The sequence below is a fragment of the Podarcis melisellensis genome (assembly GCF_964234715.1).
Source record: "Podarcis melisellensis genome assembly, chromosome: 7".
Lineage (NCBI taxonomy): Eukaryota > Metazoa > Chordata > Lepidosauria > Squamata > Lacertidae > Podarcis > Podarcis melisellensis.
Window position 1 is genome coordinate 19,823,450 of NC_138539.1, and position 7,082 is coordinate 19,830,531.

Genomic DNA, 7,082 nt, shown 5'->3' on the forward strand with positions numbered 1-7,082 from the left:
AATGAGCTGAATCAATTCCATTAATGGTAATGTAAACTGGGGATTCAAATAAATTTGTTCAATTAAGTGTAAACATCTATTCCCAAACAACATGTTTTATGAGTCTCTTGCGATAGCTCCATTCAATACAATCAAATACCTTGAAGGCATCTAGTGAAATAAAAGTTGCGGAAGGGCAAAATTTGTATGCATTGTGAATTATATTGAGAACCCTTCTAACAACAGCAGGAATATTCCCTTGAGGAATAAAGCCAGATTGTCCTAGAGCTATATAATTGGAAATAAGCACACTGAGTCACTGGACTATTACAGATGATAGTATTTTTGTACCAGCATTCAATAATACATTAGGGGTATGCATTAGATTTGGAGATTAATACAATTCTAGAGGTTTTCCACAAGGAGGGGACAATACCACCCGACAGCATGTCGTTAAATAAAGCATTCAGTTGAGGAGCTAATGCCTCACAAAAGGTTTTGTAAAAGTCTCCAGTGAACCCATCAGGTCCGGGAGATTTACCTTTTGTTAGTTGTCTAATTGTATCCTTTACTTGTTTTGGAAACAGTGCTATTCAAAAAGGTCCTGTGGTCATCGGTCAAAGTCAGCAGTCCAGTTTGTAACAGGTAAGAGTCAATATCATCCATAGATGGAACTGCAGATATGGAGAGGTTTTGAAGACTGGTTCAAATTCTTGGTTGATTTATGATGTTCATAGCAGAGGTAGCCTTCAGTACTGTGTATGCAGAGAATCAAGTTTCTTGAATGTCACTTCTTTAGTGTGCACGCTAGTAGTTGCGAGGCTTTATTTCCAAAGTCATAGTAACTTCTTTTGGTGTATGGTAGAGCTTGGAGAAAAAACAAAGACATCACCTTGCCAACAAAGGTCTGTATAGTAAAAGCTATAGTTTTCCCAGTAGTATGGAAGTGAGAGCTGGACCATAAGGAAGGCTGATCGCCGAAGAATTGATGCTTTCGAATTATGGTGTTGGAGGAGACTCTTGAGAGTCCCATGGACTGCAAGAAGATCAAACCTCTCCATTCTTAAGGAAATCAGCCCTGAGTGCACATTGGAAGGACAGATCGTGAAGCTGAGGCTCCAATACTTTGGCCACCTCATGAGAAGAGAAGACTCCCTGGAAAAGACCCTGATGTTGCGAAAGATTGAGGGCACAAGGAGAAGGGGACGACAGAGGACGAGATGGCTGGACAGTGTTCTCGAAGCTACCAGCATGAGTTTGACCAAACTGCGGGAGGCAGTGGAAGATAGGAGTGCCTGGCATGCTCTGGTCCATGGGGTCATGAAGAGTCAGACATGACTAAACGACTAAACAAAAACAACAAGAAAAGCTTGGAGAATGTGATCTGTCTCTAGATATTCAAGTTCTGCTCTCTTAGCTCGTAGAAGTTTGAATGTGCTGCATTCTCAGGTTAGTAATAATAATAATAATAATAATAATAATAATAATAATAATAATTTTATTATTTATACCCGACCCATCTGGCTGGGTTTCCCCAACCACTCTGGGCGGTTTAGAGCACATATTAAAAATTGTAAAACATCAGACATTAAAAACTTCCAAATACAGGACTGCCTTCAGATGTCTTCTAAAAGTCAAATAGTTGTTTATTTCCTTGACAACTGATGGGAGGGCGTTCCACAGGGTGGGCACCACTACTGAGAACATAGGAGTTCCAAATTCTGTATTTCCTTGTGTAATCAGGAGGAGAGAAGTTCCTCTCTCTTTTCCTATGGCTGCTTCACTAATGCATCACCCTCTAATAACTTGTTTCATGGCATGCCATGAAATTGAGACCTTAGTTTCTGGAACGGCTTTTTCTTGGAAATAGAGCTTATTGTAATTTTTATTTAGCCAATTTAGCTGTCAATAAAAGTGAGTCAAAAGTCCATCGAAATATCTTGGAGGCAAAGAGACCTTGATCTGAGACTGAAATAATTCCTATGTCTATCCATGTTACTTTAGGCCAAAGGCTTTGTGAGATGAAAAGACAATCAAAACAGGCCACTGAGGGAGATCAGTATGAGTAGAACATGAATTCCTTATCAGTAGGGTGCCAAAACTGCCAAGGGTCACAGAAGTTATGGTTGAGAGTTTAGACACTCCTTCGTGTCTCCTCCTAAAATTATTTCACCCTCCTGGAAGTGTTGTAGAGTTTGGGTGTAAGATTCAAAAAAAAATCTAATTGACAAATATTAGGAGCATAAAGCAAGCAATCATGAGTTTATATGCCCTTAGAGAGCCCTCTGCCAGAAGGTATCTACATCTTGGGTTTGCCATGAGTCTTTAACAACAAATGGCACTTTCACTGCAACACCCCCCTGCCCTTTTTAAGATCACAGAAGTTGCATAGGGCATTGAAGACGGAATTTTTGATCTGATATCTTTTGAAATGCACAACAATATCCCTAGGTATGTCCGAAGCCCTTGTTTGGGGTCTGCCTACTCCATGAGCTTGTTCATTGCCAATGGAACTGAGTGGTGGCGGGGGCAGGGGGGGTCTATGCTCAAACTGCCAAACCAATTCAAAATAAAAGCAATCATGTCCTCTATTTCCTCCTGTTCTGGAATCCTGCGTAGATAAAAGTTTTTTGGTCTATCCCTATTAGACTGATCCTCAATCTTTCACTCCAGATCTTCTCATGTCGTTTTGAGTAATGGCAATTCAAATTGAGTGGCCAGGCTAACATTAAGCACTTCATTTGCTGGTTTGTGTTACATCAGCTACGCAGTCAGGTAACATTTTAATTTTAGTTTCAGGTGGCTGCAGAGCAGCAGGCCAGTCACTCGCTAGAACCTATTTTATTTTGGCAATAAATTTCACAGAATCCCTCTCCTCAGGGCTGCTAGAGGTTTTGGTGCTCTTTTTCCTGGAAGTGCTGGGCGCCATGTTTCCTTCACCAGCTTTGTTTGACAGCTCTGACGGGTCAGCCTCCAGAGTGTGCTGAATATTGAGCCTCGTTAATTTACTTTTTGGACTGCATAAGCCCTGCAACATAACCTTTCAGGGGAGTTCTCAGAGAGGTGGAAAACCACATTTCTGGAGACATTCGAGCAGTTTTAATCCTGAGGATAGTGGAGGCTTGAAATCAAGCTGTCTTTCAACTTCACGGCACGGCACACCCCTTTCCCCTGGCTTTTGATGTTTGAGATATATTTTAGGACCCACCTTATTTCCATAATTGTAAGCTGCTTTAAACTGTTCTTAACATTGTGTTTTAATTGTTGTCACCCACCTTGGGACCTTAGGATGAAGGGTGCATGATTAATAATAGCAACAGTAATAATAGCAAAGACTCACTTTGGAAAAAAATGCATATCAAAAACAACACAGTACTTTTCTTTTTGCTATTATATCATCTCTCTCTCACACACACAAACACACACATACAAATTCTTCCACTGATACGTTTCTGCTGGAGAGTTTATGAAAAAAACTGAGACGAAATCGTATGATTAAAAGCTCCGTATACGTACTGTGGCCAATCACAGTGTGCATTTATCTCCTTATAACAGCATATAAATTTCCCCACAGTTATTCTTCGGTTTCCCAAAGTTATTAAAGAGTTATGATTATTACACCCTTAAAAGGACCTCTATGCCAGAGTAACACCCCAGGCAGCTGACCTCAATAACCTCATAGGGCAATCATAGCATTTAGCAGTGGCAGTAACGATGCTGCAAGAGGTCATGCTCTCTTGCTTATATCACAATTTTTTAAAGCCCACAGACAAAGGCAGATTTCTTATTCTGCAAGCCACCCACACATGATGGGCATTTCAAATGCAACCTCTCTCTGCTTTGTAGTGGATGCAAGGACAAAGCTTACATGGTTGGTTTATGGGCTTTTAATGAATTTGTTCATTAACTTCCTTAGGTCCCATCTTATATGAATGTTTTCTGCCTCCATTTAGCAAAAAGGAAACACAGTGGGCTCAGCACCATTTGTCTGAATGCCACTTTCCCATGGTAAACCATTTTCAGACTAGCTCACAGCATCAAAGAGGAAGTGTTCATTAGGGAGGTTTCACCGTGAAATGTGAACTGAATATAATTCTCCCCATCCCTAGCAAAACAGCACTACATGTGAGGAACTTATCTTGTACAGACTCTGTATACAACTGGGAAGAAAACCCACACATGGTGATTTTCAAGAGGACACAATTAACCCAGGTTAGCAAATGCATGGCAGAAGCTTGTTTCTTCTGACCAACCCCAACTGTATACAGTAATTCAATGTTCTGCCCATGCTTTTTGTTCTCTGCTGTTTCCATGCTGATTAGCAACTTCCTTGCTTGGTTTCAGTTCGAAAGCAGCAGGATATAAATCATATTTGGCATGTACAAGCTAATGATGAGCTGTCGGAACTTTTTGAAACTGTTCATAACTCAGCAGTTACTTGCTTGGAATGCTAGCATTCTGATCCTACCTCGGTGAATTTCATACATCTTAATTAGTTGAAAAATACAGAGACCCTGGACATCTACCATTCCATCTCTTTCTTTTTTTTGCAAAAGTAAGAATGGCCAGGCACAAACACCTCTAAGACTGGCACCACCTTAAGAAGGGACAGTTAATTTGTGAATTTCTTACAATGATGACACGGTACTACTGTATGTTTCACATTTTTTAGTATAGATGTGATAAGAGGTATAAGAGTAGATGCATTATATGGGACAGAGAAGAGATTGTTTTATGCACCAGGTGAGGGATGAAATGGTATGCCTGTGCAATATATTGAATTTTTGTTTTATGTTTAGTTTTGCTCAGCTAGATGGTGAGTATATCTATTGCAGGCTCTATGAGACTATTATGGCTTAATGCCTGTGCAGCCCAGTGGCATGATTGATTGTTTGTTGAGCTTATCTAGCAGAGGGTTCTGTACACAGGATGTGTCTCAAGGAAAGTACATCAGAGAAGAATGTTGTTGGATGACGTCTCTCAGTGATCAAGGGGCAGGGGAGAGGGAAATGTCGGAGGGATGATGAAAGATGCTTGCATCCGATATCCCGCACTGAGTTCCTTCCTAGTTGTCTTCCAAGTTGATGAGGTTCATTTGACATTGACATGAAACCGAGCCTTTAGTTTCTCTGGCCCAGTCCTGTGGATACTCTTCCAACAGAGATTAAACAGGTGTCATAAATATTCACCTTTAAACAATGGCTAACAACTTACATACTGGTCACCTCTCAGCACTGCATCATTAACTCTGTGGGCAGGGGCGCCCATATCTCAGTCTGCCATTCCTCCAACCGGAAGTCCTCAAATTAGCACTATGTATGGTGTGAAAGTGTCCTTGGAGGGCCATTCTTGCCCCATAGCACAACAAAAGATAAACCAGAACATTTGTGGTATAAACAGTTAACAGGAATTTCAGCAGGAAGTTGCAAGATGTGAACTGATTGGAAACAAAGCATTATGGTGGCCTGAAACCTTTGCAGGTGCAAATAGTGTTGAATACAGGAATCTGTATAATTCTCTCAATACTATCATGAGCCAAAAGCATTATGGATGTCTCCAAGTACTGCTGAGAAAGTCCCCTGTCTGAACTCACTAGAGCACAGTGCTACTGTTTTTAATGAGGAAGGGAAATATCCCCAATATTTTCTTTTTAGAAAAGAATTTACATACTGTGTTTGCAGACCGTCTGCTTACTTTGCTGCTCAGTTTGCATGATCATTTTTAGCACTGAGTGGGTGGCTTTGCTACTTTATAATTGCTACAGTCCAAGACCATATGCCCTCTTTCCTGAAAGCTTTATCTTTCCATTTGATGTATCACCATATCTGAAATCTTCTGGGATTGTTCATAAGAAGAAAAAAATACGGAGCCAGATGCTGCATAGCCTGAGGTTATTCCATTGGGATCTCAGATTCAAATCAACAAGCTTCAATCCTGGTTCACACCTGCATGTACACTGCAATTACTCTGTAATTGACCTGTTTTAGGAGGTAATTTAATTATGGTTTGATTTTATGTTATATATTTGATGTTAGTCACCCTGAGCCCGGCTTTGGCCGGGGAGGGTGGGATATAAATAAAAATTATTATTATTATTATTATTATTATTATTATTATTATTATTCAATTGCTTTGTACTTGGCCCTCACCCAGGGCCATCTCACCCATAGGTGATAGGGGTGCGGGGCACCCAGGTGCCGGGCTCTCAGGGGCGCCAGGCCGAGAGCTGAGTCCGGGGAAGAGCCTGCCTGTCTGTCAGACACCGCTGCAGGCTCTTCTGCTGCAGGCATCTCTATACCGCAAGTTCAGGGGTACTGAGCCAGCAAGACACTGAGATGGCCAGCTGGCTCCACCTTCCTGCATGCCTGGGACTGGGCAACCTAGGGGGGGGGGTGCTGGGCGGATCTTTGCACCCCGGCACCGCATATGCTTAGGACACCCCTGCCCTCACCACATTCACATCATAAATTTAAAGTGTTATAGTACCATTTTAAATAGTCGTGGCTTCCCCTAAAGCAAGCTGTAGTATTTTACACAACATACTTACCATGACAATTTATAGCACCGTACTATTTTATCTCATCTGTCTGGGGGTTTTCTAGCTTATTTTGCTCTCAGGACAATTTTTAGGGAAGTAGGACAGAGGTAAAGAAGATAAGGTCTAAAATGGTCACAAGATCGGGGTAGGATTTTAGCAGCCTCAAGTCAGCTTCTGAAGACCATTGTAATTTTGTTGTCCCCGAGAGGGGGCAATGACAATAAAGATGATATTATTATTATTATTATTATTATTATTATTATTATTATTATTATTATTAATTTTTGATGTACATGGGGGAATGAGTCAGGAGGGTTTGAAAAAGTGACAGAAAAGTCTACAGCTTACACTCTTCTCCATTCGAGCCGGGTTAAAAGGTTGCTGAGGAGACCAAAGCTATGCTTTGCTTGCAAAAGGCTGATTCCTGAGGCAAAAAGCTAAAGTCTACTTTTTTGGAGCAAGAAGGAGTCTCTAGCTAATGTCTGGTGTATGAGACAAAATGGGGTCCCTTGGGTCTCCCCTTTCTTGGGCTCCTATCATCTGTGCTATCACCAGCCACTCTTTG